The 14,764-nt window shown below is 47.0% G+C and overlaps 1 protein-coding gene and 1 pseudogene across 1 annotated transcript in view; one reads left to right on the top strand and one right to left on the bottom strand.

The window, feature by feature from the left end:
* Positions 1 to 14,764, top strand: part of GRID1 (glutamate receptor, ionotropic, delta 1) — a 1,297,277-nt gene that overhangs the window by 292,886 nt on the left and 989,627 nt on the right. The window lies entirely within an intron of this gene.
* Positions 9,573 to 11,023, bottom strand: LOC102859401 (annotated as a pseudogene).

Raw genomic sequence — 14,764 nt, 5'->3', positions numbered from 1 at the left:
TGTATCAAGTGCAGAGAGGGTCCACAGTGTTTCAGGCACAGAGAGGGTCCTCACTGTATCACAGTCCTACGTATAGAGAGGGTCCACAGTGTATCACATGCAGAGAGGGTCCGTTGTTGTGTTGTGTGCAGAGAGTCCATAGTGCCCCTCTACACCACGCCACCCCCCTACCCCCCCCCCCATTATGACCGTGAGCTGCAGACCTCTTCTCTGTGTGCTGGTTGCTGTGCTCTATCTACTGCCTCACACAGTAACCTTTCTGATCCCAGAGAACATTCCACATGCAGGGGCTGCAGTGCAGGTCAGGGAGCTGCCACTTGAGGCTGACTGTCTGTGGTTGTTTGTTGTAGAATACAACACCGTGAAGTCATAGAGAAGATGGAATCCTTGGGTCCTCCTCTTATATTGCTCCAAGAGTTTCTCGTGCTGCTGGATGGTCACCTTGGGTGCCACCAGCGTCCTCACTTTCCTCTGCTTTTCCAGACAGACACTGTGGATACAGGAAGCCACTGTGGTTTGCTGGCACTGGGCCTGGACCACATAGCTCAGTCCACTGGGTAGTGGAGCCTCAGGACCTTACTGTGGACTTATTTTCTGGGCCACGCTGCCTGCCACGTGGCCCACATGTCAGCACATTACTCCCTCTGCCCACCTTATGCTTTCATCTCACTTTGGACCCTTGAGGCTGGCCAGTCCTGAGGTTTCCATGTCCCCCCTACAGACAGTGGCTTCTCTGGTGGCCTCATCTCGGGGCCTGGCCTCAAGACTCTGGGGACTGTCTCTGGCTGTGTGTAACAAAGGCAAAGGGTGTGTTTGGGGCTTGATTCCAGGGCTCCTGTGGATGTGAGGCTCCCATGGTTGCTGCCTCCCCCTTTACTCCTGGAAATCCCTCCTCTGGCCATAGCTAACTGTGAACTGGTGATCTTGGTCTCTCTTTGACTTACCCTCAGGACTCTCTGTTCTCCACAGAGCACAGATTCTGGCTGGCCATGGTCAGTGTGGGGCATCCCAGTGGCCCTTTTCCCCCTGAGAGAGAGGCTGTCACACACAGTATGTCTGAATTGGGCTGAGCAGACAGAACTGAGGTAAGTGTGGCTTCAGGCAGCTGTTGGAGTCCTGGCACCTCAGCTTTGTCAGATGTGGGGTCAAGGACACCAGTACGTGATTTATGCAAGACCTTGCAAAGCATCCTTTCTGTGGCCTCTGATCTCTGTATTTCTGACCAGACAGACCCATCCTCCCTGTTAGTCTGGCTGGCAGTCCCCTTCCTTTTGGGCAATCCCAGGGCCCACCTTGCTTCATCTAGACATACTCCTGCTCTACTTACTCCCAGCCCCAGACTTCTGCTCTTCCTCTGCACTGGGTTGACATTATTTCATTCCATTTGCATTGTCCTGGGCCTTCTTTAAGAGCAATCGGAATGCTCCTCTGGGAATCTGATGTGGTCTGGATCCCAGGTGTGATCAGAGAGGGACATGCTCCCTTCCTCCTTCTCTTTGAGGTAGCTGGTCTTGGGGAGGAACAGGTGACACTGCATTGTTGGCTAGAGAGTGTCATGTGGTGGCTTTTCATGATATCTCTGAGGAATGTTGTCATTGTTGTTAAATGCTCTCTCATAGCAACCTTAAACAATGGATATGAACCTTGCCCTACCCTGTGCCATCCTCATCATCTCTTGAAATACTTCCAGTCTGGGGCTTTACTTCCAGTACTATATTTAACAATGTTCCTCTATTGTTCATTGGGTTTATTAAGGTCTGTTACTTTTGAAGTTGATGGTCTGATCTGTCTTAATCTAGTAGTTCCATTGACACCTGTCCACCATGGGTGACCCTGCTGGAATTTGAAATACCACTGACCGAGCTTTGGTATCACAGCAACCTTCAGGTCACTTCAGGGCAGCAAACGGACAGACAAATGCTGTACTCATGAGTAGCCATGAACAAGCAAGCAATGTGCAGATCTCTTCCTCAGTATAGCAAACTGAAAGATAAGTGCTGGGATCCTAGAGAACATTTATTTCCACATTCTTCTGTGTCTACAGGTAGTTGTGAAGCCTGGAAAACGCACAGCATGGATAAGCTGTGGCCTCTTGGCAGACTTTTTGGGTTCCATTCAGATAATCCTGGTTCATAAAGACCTTTCTAGAGAAATGATTTAAGGGATCTTGGAGCTCCACAAAACTCTCATTGTATGCCAAGAGCAAGTAAAATCCATCATTATATACTGTGGATCTCCACCTGCAAATTATGCAGCTTTGGACAAATAAATTCCATTTTCCATCTTGACAGCTGAGAAGGAAGTAACTTTGTCACTAGGATGTGAGAATCTGAAGAGATAACCCATGTCAACACACCCAGTGTTGACACACATCACCTGGCTGACAGGAGAACCCCGTGTATTGTTTGACTACATCAGTGCTTGCTGTTACAGACCCTCATTCTTACCTGAATTAGTATACTAGTGTCCCCTCAGAGCTTTCCTGACCTGACGTCTACTCCCTTGGCATGGGAACTTAAGTCTGGTCATCTGTATCCTCACCTAAGAACCTCCAGGACTCTCCATTGCCCCAGAATCCCTTTCCAAGTGAGCCTCTTCCTTCCTCCTCCCCAGGGTCTTCTTTTGATACTTTCCACTTTCGCTTTGCTCCCTAGCAAGACTGAATTACTCTTTGTTCCCAAATGTGCGTCTGCTTGCTTCTGGTGGTTCCTCCTTTCCAAATCCCAGTGCCTGTGCTTGTGCTTATTTCCTTCCGTGGGATTCCTTCCTTCCTTCCCTTGTGTGCCCCAGTGAGTTAAGAGTCCTGAAGCTTGGTTTGGATAGTTGCCCCTGCTCCTTAAGTGGTGTGAGACACACTTTGTCTTGCATAATTTCTTTGGTGCTGCTCCTTGCATTAGGCTTCAAACACTGTGTTATTGTTTAAACTACTATTCATTTATATGTCCTACTCTCCTCTCACCCCTGCCCTTGACTGTGACTTTTGAAGCCTTTTTTTTTCTTCTTCACACCTATCTCCCCAGCTTCTGGCTCAACATGGCACACATAACTGCTTCTCAGGAGTGGAGACTCCTACCTTCTGTATTCATTTATTCTCCTAGTGTTGACCAGAGACACACAGTGTACCTCACACAGCTCTGGTCTCTGGGTGCATGACCATGAACCTGACCAAAGAGAGCTTTCCTTGTAATGAGAGAAGTGGACAATAAGGAAATATATTGAATAATGACAGTGAAAATAAGTAACAGAGACAGAGGAGCAGCCAGCAAGGTCAGAGAATAGAAGGAAAAATGATGAGAAGAAAGCTCTTCTGGGGGAGGGTGGGGAACGTAGCAAACATTGCTGGAAAATCTCATAAAATGGGAGTGAGTACTGACCAGTTTAGAGGTCTTAGTGTTTTGGACAAGAGCTAGTTTTGACAGTGAAGTGCTGCAGAGAAATGGGAAGAGAGAAAGCGGAGACATCTATTTATAGAAACCTTCATGCAAAAGGGAGTGGAGACATAGGTGTTTGCTAGAAGAGGAGGGTATCCAGGAGTATTTCAAAATAAAGATAGGAAATGCAACAATGTCAGAAGGGACAGTCTATGTCCTTCAGTCAAGGAGTGACAATGGGAGTTACTGTTCAAAATCTGTGTGCCATTTTTTAAGCACATGAAATGGGCTTTGACTGACTTCTGCCTCAGAGCTTTGTGTCACCACCAGTCCTGAGTGGCATGGCCAGCACCAGCAGACAGTCAGCTCAAGTGGAGGGCAGGATGGTGCAGTGGCCTGCTGCCATGCAGGTGGCCAATAATGACTGGTAATTGGACAGAGCAGAACGAGTTTGGCTGGTGAGGGTTGGAAGCAAGCAGGACTGGGTGTTCTGGAGAAGAGGTGGCCTGCAAGTTGTCTGGGTGGGGTAGAGCTTACACATGCCCAGGTTGTTGGGAGCACTGGAAAGGAACACTCAGTGAATTGAGGCTTTTCCCCCCTCCCCGTTATCATTAGTTTATTTACAAAATTTTAATACAAATTTGAACACATTCTTTCAATTTCCCTCACCCTCCCACCGATCAAATTGTAAAACCCAATGATTAATCCCCCTTCTCCCTGCACATCCACATCCCTCTGCTTTCAGCCTCTCCCACCCCTCCTGGATCCTTATACTCATTTTGCAATAATGGTCTTATACAATATTTATTCTTATGGGACTGAGTTAGTTCACTCAGCATAATGCTCACCAGTCCCTCCCAAGTTAGGTAATAATTTACAAAGTTATTGCTCCTGTGTGCTGCATAGTATTCCATTGTGTGAATGTACCATATTTTCTCAATCCATTCATTGTGGTTGGACATCTGGGCTGTTTCCACGTTCTTGCAATGGTGAATAATGCTGCTATGAACATTAGTGTACAAATCTCAGTTTGTGCCTCAGTTCTCATATTCTCAGGTATATTCCAAGTAGTGGAAGCTTTTTGAGGAAGTGCCAAACTGCTTTCCAGAATAGTTGTACCATTTTACAATCCCACCAACAATGTATAAGAGTTCCTTTCTTGCCACATCCTCTCAGCATCTATTACTTGCTGCCCTGCTAAACTTTGCCACTCTTACGGGAGTGAGATGGTACCTCATTGTGGTTTTGATTTGCATCTCTCTTATTGCCAGTGATTTGGAGCATTTCTTCATGTGTCTGTTTGCCATTCAAATCTGTGAAATGGGATCAAGCTTAGAAGAGCTAGTCCAAAGTATAAAAAGACTGCCAAATACAGCTAGAAATGCACAGTCTAAAGAGGATAAAATTGATGCATGGGACCTTCTAAAGATTAAATCTCTATGCACATCAAAAACTTTTCCCAACAGGATGAAAAGAAAATCCACAGACTGGGAACAAACATTTGATAATACCATCTATTTTTTTTTCCCTGGGTTCACTCATTTAAGGAATGGATAGTATGCTAGGGGAGGGAGATCAAATTCTATTCGTTTTTGCCCTCGTTTCGCCATTTGAAAAGATGGTGGTTGGTTGATGCGTACTCATCACACCATCTCCTCAGGCACAGTCTGCCAAAGGCGGCTGCCTTCCGCGTCCTGCCCCGCGGGCCCGTGAGCTGCGGCCCACCCGCCTCCGCCGCCGCCGCCACCACCACCACCACCACCACCACCACCAGAAGCACCAGCAGTGGCAGGAGGAAGGGGAGGCGCCGAGGGAGGGGTCCTCGTCGCCGCTGATAATACCATCTTAGACAAGGATCTCATAACAAAATTTTACACAATATTCCTGGCCTCCACAAGAAAAAGACTGATAACCCAATTACAAAATGGGCAAAAGACATGGACTGAGGTTTCTGATGGAGACATATCAGAGCTCCAGTCCTCAGGACTGCATGGCCAGGAGAAGCCCTGCCATCAGAAGTGGGCTGCCACCAGGGTACTGGCGCAGCATACCTACCAAGGTCAGTGTGAAGAAGGAGCTTGGAGGAGCTCACACCTGAGGCCATTCATCACATTGTCCAATTTTGGCTCAATGGTAAGGAATTGCCCTGCTAACCCAAAGACATGTACTTCAAATCTACAGCTGCTCCACAGAAGAAAGATAGACAGTCTCCTCCTCCTATGTAATTTTGTAATTTACTACCTCTGAAAACCAGCTGAGGGTCAGCTATGGGTCAGGTCCAGCTCAGTAGTACATAATAATAACAACATTCATTCAGCTCATTATTTCTTATATTTCATTTGTTCAATGAAGCAGGCATCATTGTTCCCATTTTATAGATGTGGATGGCATAAGAATGCTCTTGAGAAGGAGTGCATGAAACATAATATATAAAAATTTTGTATGCAAACCAATATAAAATAAAATAATTTGGGGATAGAAAAGTATGTTCCTGAGTTCCCAAAGTTCACACTTCTACCATACGTCCCAAAAGGATTTATGTTGAACTAAGGTTCCTGGAATCCCTCCATCTTGGGGTCCTGGGTTCTGCTGAGGGATGAGAGGGGCGGGGAAGAGAGAGAGAGAGCATAGGAAAATTGCTCAGGCTAGGAGCAAGGAAGGACATGCTCAGACCAGCCCTTTTTGCAGTTTGTCTTGTCCATGCTGGTGGTTGGGATGAATAAATGAATATGTGATTTGTGAGTGATAGAGACTACAGCAGCCCTGCCTGCCCCTCTGTCCAGAAGGACATCTCTGTGGACATGCCTTGGCATGGGGCTCCACCGCACAAAGGCTGGGAACAGCCCTGGAGGCTAACACTGAAGTCCTCTCCCCTGACCAGTGTAGATCTCCTGTCCTTCAGCTAAGAACTATCCTGAATATGCAGGACAGCTATGTGTGATTGCTTCGTGGTGGCCTTTACTGCTATAGGCTACCCCTTGCAGAGGCACTCAGGGCTATAACTCCTCCATCCTTCAGAGCTGTCTTAATAGATGGTTTGGATGTGGGAATTTTTCTTGTTGTTGTGTGCTGTCGAGTCGCTTGTGATTCATAGTGACCCTATGTACTGTACAACAGCCCTAAACTCTGCTCTGTCCTGTGCCAATCGCACCGTCTCTGATATACCCATCCTGATTACCCCAGTCACTGAATCAATCCACCTCATAGAGGGCTTTCCCCTCCTGTGCCGTCCCTCCACCTTCCCAAGCATGCTGTCTCTCTCCGAGGGCTGTCCAAAGTATGTCAGACGAAGCCTCAGAATCCTTGCCTCCAAGGAGAAGCCTGGTTTAACCCTCTCCAGGATGAATCTGTTTTCTTTTTCTTTCTTTTTTTTTTTTTTTTGTTAGCATCTATATTTTTATTTATTTTCTCCAAAGATTTAGCCAGCATTCTGATTTATCAGTGGGGGAAATTTTTTTAGGAACTCTCTAGCAACAGAACAGGACCACTGGCCTTGACATTCCAGCTGCTCAAGCTGGAGTAATGTCAACCTTGAAATAGCAACATCAAGTGATAACTAGCCTACGCAAACCATATGTGAGTCTTCACTATACTATTATCAGCAACCAAAAACACGATGTTTCTCTTTCTAAACTAATTAAACCTTAGAAAGGTGAACGTTTCATCACCATTCAGTCAGCATCAACAAAAAAAAACATCCATACTGGTTAGTTCTTAACTAACCTCATTGGTTCCCTGCTTACAACCAGTAAATGACATTAAAAAAAAAAAGCGAGAATTGTTATGGATAATGAACCCATCCAGAAGTTTCCATTTTCCCAGGACACGTTCTCATTTCATACGTGGGCGTTTACTTACAAAGTAAAGAACAATTCTCTGAGAACCCGAGCCTGCCAAGGAATCAAGGCGGTTTCTGAGCCCCAGGAGCCAGACACGGGCAGTCACGGTGAAGGATGAAGAGCACTGACAGCAGAGCCATCTACAGTAGGGGCAACAAGCCTCACTTTTTTGGGGAAAGGGGTTAGGTACATTTTTCTTTTACATTATCCTTTAGTACAAAGTTAAAGTCATCAAAATAAATCTTCCAAGATCACCAACACTTACAATACTGCTTTAAATAAATGCTCTGATAATGTCCTAATGTGGAAATTAAGCCAACAAAGCATTATAGCCATTTAGGTTTTCTGTTCTCTTATCCTACTGGCTGTATGCCATTGAGGTTATTCCACCTCTTGGCAGCCCTGAATAAGTAGAATAGGTTACAGCTGTACACTTCCCTCCTGCCTCTAAATTTTATTATTCATGGAAGCCTTGCATGAGGAAAACTTAAAAAGAAAAAAACCCACCAAAAATAAAAACCCAACTCAAAAGACTGAAATATACTTCAGAGAGACCATGAAACCCATCCTATGAATTCTCATGAGCCCAAGACCCCAGGTTAAAAAAACTGCTGAACATTTTCCTGGGATACCTGTTTGCTTCTGCTTTTGGAGAGTGTGGAACATCCCTTTACTCAATTTCCTTCTCCAGTGGAAGAGCAGACAGGTGGTGTTGTGGGGTGCCTGTAGGCAGCCACAGCCTAGTAACAAGTCTATACTTCTTTTCTTTATTGCTCTTCCTGTCTGTGTTGTGTCACAGTCAGTCTGCAGGACTTAGGGGCAGCATACATTTTTTCATGACATGTCCAAGGTGGTCAGAGCTGGCCAGCACAGAGGAGACTGTATGCAGCCAGGTGCCTGCAGGTGAAGGAGGCAGAACTGGTGGTCTGCGAGTCTCTTGATAGTACCTGTATCATGAGGCTAAGCAAATCACTAGGAGGCTGGCAGCAACCCCTCCCCTTCCAGGAGATAGTTCTGTCTTAAAACAGCAAAAAGGTTGGTCTGGTGTGGTTCTCAGCCCAGAATCCCTCTTCTGCTTGTGGTCCTGGATAAAGCGGCCATTCTGAATCAGTTACAGGGCTGAGGACTGGCTCTTCAGTGGGGCTTTCACACTGCTCTTTGGCCAAGGTTCCTCTCACCTCTGCTGACTCTGTAAGCACCAGTAGCTGTGGCCAGATAGGAGGACAATGGCCATTACTATTATTTGCTCTATTGTGCATGATGATGCTAAATAAGGATGGAGCACAGGCCTCGGTGTTTACTCTTGCCTTGGACAGACGAATGGTTGCCATCTACATGGTCCCTTAGTTGCATGTGTTTATATGCCAGACACTGTGAAGTACTTCAACGGCTGTGTTGACAATCAAGGCGCTCAGTATCTGAAATCATTCCTCAGAGTGGCATCAGGACACAGTCTTCTGGAATCTGAGACAGCATGGATGTGAGAACACTGCTGATCATTAAAAAGACCAGAATTTCCATGGAGAAGACAGGCCTCAGATCACCTTTCTTTTGCACAGGGCAACGAAGGGGTCACAGTGACATTCAGGATGTAAAAGAGGTTGCAGCAGTGCCTGCAAAAGTAGGTGTCAGGACCAGCTAAGGCCACCTCTAATGCTCCATGGTGACTTCTCCCACGACCTGTGTAAATGTCAAGTAAAGGGCCCACCAAGAACCAATCCCGTGTGCTCTATGTGCAGGACACCTGTATAAGAAGAGCTAGTCATGGTCCTGAGACACACACCTGTGCATAATAGAAGTCAGATATCGGCACATTGGTACAGGCTTACCAAAGCCATTCCTGCTGGATGCTCAGGAGAGGAGGCCTGGCAATAGCGCAGACAAGTGATCCCGTGCCAGCTCCAGAGCTACTGCCTCACTCGACATGCCGAACATATGCTGGGCGTATACCTGTCCCCTCTGGGGCCTCTATTCAGTCACCTCCACAAGGGATGATGGAGAATGGTCTGCACATTCTAACAAGGAACTAGCCCGGGGCTGCCAAAGGCTCCTGGGGCAGCGATGAACCCCAGCAGCCAGAGCAGCACAGCGATGGGAGAACTGAGGGGGGGGGGGGAAGATGGGATTTCCAAAAAGCAAATTTCTGTGTATTCACCCCTAATCTTGAAAAGTTGTGTAAACACTTTTATTCTACCTTCCCCCATCATATGCACAATTTTTTTTGTCAAGTCCAAACGTAATTTGAAGTGAGGTAGGTAGTTTCTCTTCCACACCGCCTTGCGGTGGCCATGAGCTCGGGCCCTGGAAGCACCGTCCCCCGAGCCAGGAGCGCCAAGGGTGAGCACTGCTCCTGCCCAGCCTCTCAGTTGGCGATTTTCTCAATCTCATCCAAGTCGTCTGTGTCCAGTCTTTCTATCTTCTTATTAAAGTGCTCCTGGATCCTGCTGAGGATGTTCATGCTGTGCTTGCTGTCCACCATGTTCACAGCCAGGCCCCTCTTGCCAAAGCGGCCGGTGCGCCCGATCCAGTGCAGGTAGGTCTCGTCTGGGTTCCTGTCCTTGTTCCATGGGCAGGTCAAAGTTGATGATGACAGATAGTTGTTCCACATCGATACCACGGGCACACACGTTGGTGGTGACCAGAACCTTCTGCTTACCCTCCCGGAAGCGCTCGATTACTGCTGCTCTCTGCTCCACCACCATCTCGCCACTCAGCAGAGCCACCTGGTGGCCTTCTCTCGAGAGCTCGGCTGCCAACCAAGTAGTGGTCTTGCGGGTGTGGCAGAAGATCATGGCCTGGGCAATGGTGATGGCCCCGTACAGGTTACACAGGGCCTGGAACTTCTCGTCTCTGTTGTTGCACAGGACGTAATACTGCTTGATGGTGTCCAGCGTCTCCTCCTCATGCTTCAGTTTGATGATGTTCGGCTCTGGGACCACTTTCTGGGCAAAATTCCATATGGAGTCTTCAAAGATGGCAGAGAAAAGCAACATCTGGCAGTTTCTGGGCAGCATCCTCTGGATGCGGACGCTCTGGTCTTGGTGACCCTGGGTTGCTATCATCACGTCAGCCTCGTCCAGGACAAACACCTTGATCTTCTTGGGGTTGATGAACCTGAGCTTGGCGCACCAGTGCCAGATGGTCCCCGGAATGCTGATGACTATCTGCTCACTGATCTGACCTCGTTCCAATTTATTGCCTTGAACAGCGTAAGCCAGCTTCAGTGCAGGGTAAAACTTGCCCATCTGCTCAATCACTTTTCCTGTTTGAAGGGCGAGCTCGTAGGTGGGGGAGAGGCATAGACACTGAGGGTACCTGTTTTTGGGTTCCACGTGGCTGAGCATGGCCAACACAAAGGCAGCCGTTTTGCCAGTACCCGACTGAGACTGTGCGATCAGGTTCTGCGGGGGTTCAGCCAGCATCAAAGGCAGGGTGTTCTCCTGTATCTTGGAGGGACGGTTGAAGCCCATGGCATAGACTCCCTGCAGAAGCTGCAGTTTCAGTCAGAGCTCTTCAAAAGACTTCACTGAGTAGAGGGGGGAGTTGGGGTCCTGCTGCAGAACTTCCACTTGGTTTGTGTTATCCACGAGGTTGCTCCTAATCAGCTTGTTGAGTAAGGACTGGGCGGCTCTGTCCTTTTTCTCTTCTTCATCTGTCTTCTCCGCATTAGCATTTGTCTTGACAACAGCACCGTGGGCATATGGTTTGACTTTCTCTTTTTTAAGATGTAAAATTGCTCAAGTCCTTCATGGGCAGGGTGAGTACAAAGCACCCCAGGGAGCGGCCTCGGATGCGGCCAGCAGGCCTGGCCATAGTGACTCAGCATGGCGGTTACTCCTATTTGCTTTCTTAGCAGTCCATGGTACCCTCAATACTCTTCTCCAGCACCACAGCTCAAAGGCATCAATTCTCCTTCTATCCTCCCTAGTCATTGTCCAACTCTCTGACACATAACAAGTGATTGCAAAAACCATGGACTATATCAGATGCACCTTAGTCTCCAGAGAGACACCATGGCTCTTCAGTACTTGGAGAGGTCCCTAACAGCAGACTTTCCCATCACAACGTCTCTTAATTTCCTGGCTGCTGGTGCCAAGAGTGTTGACCGTGGAGCCAAGCAAACTAAAGCTGTGAACAATCTCAATCTCTTCACCATCCATCCTGATGCAGCCAAATGGCGCAGTGGTGAGAATCTTTGTCTTCTTGATATTGAGCCTCAATTCATATTGAAGACTGCAGTCCTTGACCCTCTTCAGCAAGCACTTCAGGTCCTCCTCAGTTTCAGCAAGCAGGGTTGTGTCATCTGCATAACACAGATTGTTGATAGATCTTCCATCAATCCTGATGCCATATTTCTCCTCATAGAGCCCAGCCTCCCGGATAATCTGTTCTTCATATAGGTTGAAAAGGTATGGAGACAGGGCACATCCCTGGCATACGCCCTTCCCAATTTTGAACCATGCAGTGTTTCTTTGCTCTGTTCTGACGACTGCCTCTTGGTCCAAGTATAGATTTCGCATTAGCACGATCAAGTGTTCAGGGATTCCCATTCTTCTCAGAGTCAGGTACAGCTTGTTGTGATCCACAGTGAAACGCCTTTGCGTAATCAATGAAACGCAGATAGACATTCCTCTGGTATTCCCTGCTTTCAGCTAAGATCCATCTAACATCAGCTACAATATCCCTAGTACCATGACCCCTTCTAAACCCAGCCTGGACTTCTGGCAGTTGTCTGCTGATGTGCTGTTCCCGTCGTTTTTGGATAATCCTCAGAATCTTGCTTGCCTGTGAAATCAATCATATTGTTCTATAGTTTCCACACTCTGTTGGGTCACCCTTCTCTGGAATGGGAACAAATATAGATTTCTTCCAGTCAGTTGGCCAAGTGGTTGTTCTTCAGATTTCTTGGCACTACTTGGTGAGCACATCCAGGGCAGCATCTGTTTGCTTTTGTTTTTAGTCTTTCTTTACCATCTGTTAGCTGAAATATGTCAGTTGGTATACCATCTATTCCTGGGGCTGTATTTTTTGCTATTTCATTCAAAGTAGCCTGAACTTCTTCGTTCATCACCATAGGCTCTTGCTCGTATGTTGTTTAATTAAAATCTTCTGTGTCTGGCAATTCCTGTCCGTACAGTGACTCAGTATTTCCATCTTTTAATACTTCCTGGATCAATCATCATTGATTGTAGCAACTCTAGGTTTGAATTCGTTCTTTAATTCCTTGGGCTTAAGAAATGCTGAGCGAGTTCAGCCCTTTTAATTTTCTGACTCCAGCTCCTTGCACATTACATTGTAATATTTTACTTTATCATTCCGTGTGTCCCACACTGCCTTTTGAAATCTTCTCTTCAGCTCTCTGATTCTTCATCTCGTTTAATGTTCCCGCTGACCCATGAGGTAGGATCCATCCCCTAGCTTACAGAAAAGGAAGGAGAAACACAGGTTGGTTGAATTCTCCACAATCCAGTAACTAGAGAGAGGCAGCTCTGGAGGAGGATACCATGTCTTTCTGACTCTAAAGCTCGCAAAATTTCCAGAAATTTCACCCCTATTCCGTAGACCCTTGGTTCTCATGGACGTGTCCTTAACTGTCTTGTCTAAAGTTATTTTGTGCTCATTTGTGAATGAAGGAGGGGTGAGAAGGGTGCAGAAATGCTCCCAGGAGGCCAAGCGGGTGGTCCTTCAGTGCTTTGGAGTGGGGAATATGGGAAGTGTGCAGGACCAGGGAAGAGGTGTTTGTGGACAAAAGAGCAGCTTCCTCAAGGCCAGAGGACAGAGACTGTATAAGACCTGACCAGACACAGTAGCTGCTGCAGGTGACCTCATACTCCTGAGCCCATACTCAGTGTCTCTGTTGGAATCTTATCCGTGTGCATCAGCTGAGTGCGCATGAGCGTGCGTGCATCTGCACAGGCCCAGATGTGTGTGGGCAGAAGGCAGGACAGCCTTTGCCCAGCCATCTGCATTGTTTTGCCTCTCTGTGTCCAGCACGTCCTCATCATTGAGTCGCTATGGTGGGAGGAAATAACCATTCAGATGGTGTCAGGCCGTTTCAGGTCATGCAAACATGCTGTGCCTTGTAGTGGCGGTGTGTCCACCTCTCCTTGCTAATAGGAACACTCCCCATGTCCCACCTTGCAACATCTTTCTGCCTTGAGTGCCTTTGAGCCCCAAGTCCACATCAGGTACCCTAGCTCCTGACCCTGTGACCTTCCGCTTGCATGTCTTTCAAATGTACTTGAAAGGAGGTTTCAAGTGTACATTGAAGGAGGGTTTTCCACAGGCTGTGGGGTATGGGGACTACCATCCATGCCCATCACCCCTCATGTGAGGAGCTTTGCTCATCCTTCTCTCTCTCCCTTCCTAGTGTACTTTTTCAGACTCATCCTGCCTTTCCTCTTACCTTCCCCCAGGCTAGATCTACCCACAATCTCAGAAGTAAAAAATACAGGAAACTACCCTGCATTTTCTCAAAATTAGGTTGGCAGTTCTTTTGAGTCTTAAAAATTTTATTCTTCAGTGTGGGCAGGAAGTAGAATAGAAAATAGCCTGTGGGGAATAAGTGCGAAAAGAAGAGGAATATGTGGAGAACAACCAGCTCAGCATGTGGCGACCTTGTGCATCCCCAGCACTATGTCTGTATGCCCATCACTTGTGCCCGGGTGTTTGTGTCCATCTGCACCTGAGTGCCCATCACCTGTGCCTGTGTCTGTGTGTCTATCTGTACCTGTGTACCTAACACCTGTTCCCATGTCTGTCTGTGCCTGTGTTATTAGTCTCCTTTGTTGGTTCTAACTTAGGGTGACTTCTGTAAAATGAAACAAAATGTGCCTCAGCCCTGCGCCACATTGACTGTCATTGGTATGTCTGAGTCCATTATGTGAGCTGCTGTGTTTGGATGCCTTTCAGCCACAGGCTGCACCTTGTATCAGTATGTCTGACCATATCACATCAACAGTCCATAGCATTTTCATTCACTAGTGTTGGAAATAGATTGCCAGACCTTTCTTCATAGTTCTTTTACTTTGGAGGCTCTGTGGAGACCTGCTCACCATGGGTGACTTTGCTGCTGTTTGTAATATTGTGGCTTTTTTCCCTAGCATCACAGTCCAGATAAATCACCACAAGAGAACACATTTACATGTATGGCTGCCCAGAACTCCTCTGGTACCCGTGTCTCCGGTATCCGTGCCTCCAATACCGATGCCTGAATTCTTTGTGGTTCTAATGGCTTAGTGCTGATGACCAGCTGAAAGCATGATAGCTCGAACCCACTCAGAAAGGCCTCAGAAGACAAGCCTGGAGAACATTCTTGGAAGGTCACAGGCTTGGAAACTGACAAGGACAATGACCCTGTACCTGTTCTTACACTGAAATGTCCAATGAATATGAAAATATTCCATGTACTATCAAAAGATCAGACAAGTGTGTCTTGGAGAAAATGCAGCAGCATGCTGTGTGGAGGCAAAATTGGTAAAACTTCTGACACCTAGTTTTGTTGATGGTTTCAATTTTTTTCTATTTATTTATGCCTGAATTTTTATAATTTAT

This window comes from Elephantulus edwardii, unplaced genomic scaffold (assembly GCF_000299155.1).
Source record: "Elephantulus edwardii isolate Elephantulus edwardi_28Jun2011 unplaced genomic scaffold, EleEdw1.0 scaffold00305, whole genome shotgun sequence".
NCBI lineage: Eukaryota > Metazoa > Chordata > Mammalia > Macroscelidea > Macroscelididae > Elephantulus > Elephantulus edwardii.
The sequence above is the reverse complement of the archived record's forward strand: the minus strand, read 5'-3'. Positions and strand labels throughout refer to the sequence as shown.